Genomic DNA, 834 nt, shown 5'->3' with positions numbered 1-834 from the left:
CCCCCCCCCCTCCTAATTGAGAGAAGGGAATGAAACCGACGCCGATCGATCGAGAGTTAAATTCTCAATGAATGACAGCGGTTTTATTCCTTAATCTCTCGTAGGAGCGGAGGAATGAATTTTCAAAAGCACAGAGTAACCCCGAACGGCTCTTCGGAGTGCCTCCCCCAATTGGAAAAGTCATTTCTCCCCCCCTAATTATTTTTTATGGAATTTGTGATTTGGGCGTATGAAACTAATGGCGGATATTTAAGGTTACCCAAGTTTGTGCGGGGGTTGAAAAAGCCAAAAACTACCCCTGAAAACAGTTTTTTCGAAATAACTCGTGAATAACGCGCTGTGCGTCCAAAATCGTACTACACAAAGTTGTAGAGATCAAAATTCTACACAAAAAATGTTTAGGGCACTTTACCCCTATTCGCAACCGTTCATCCCTCAGAGCCGCGTGAAGATCAGATGGGAAAAAAAAATGTTTTCCATTAAAAAAATTGAAGTTGATGAATTTTTTTTTTTATAATTCGGAATATCAGTGTTTTTTTTTTGCAATAGCTTGTTTATTTATTCAGAGCGAATCTAATATATGTTGCTATTTATATCTTGACATTGAATCAATGAATCTTTTTTTTTTTCCATATTTTTTACTAGAAAATTTACCACAAATTTTGTCTTGATCGTACCCGCGAATCTCCTATGGATTCAACGTTGAACGCAATTTTCTAGCTTCAATCCCTAAATCCGGCGCCCGGAATGAAAACCTTTTGTGCGAGAGAGAAGTCTCCGTCTCGCCCCCACTCCCTTCAGTATTGTTCAGACTATTTGCGCATGCGCGCACGG

Source organism: Diachasma alloeum, unplaced genomic scaffold (genome assembly GCF_001412515.2).
Source record: "Diachasma alloeum isolate Michigan unplaced genomic scaffold, Dall2.0 Dall_scaffold_00502, whole genome shotgun sequence".
Lineage (NCBI taxonomy): Eukaryota > Metazoa > Arthropoda > Insecta > Hymenoptera > Braconidae > Diachasma > Diachasma alloeum.
Note: the sequence above shows the minus strand (reverse complement) of the source record.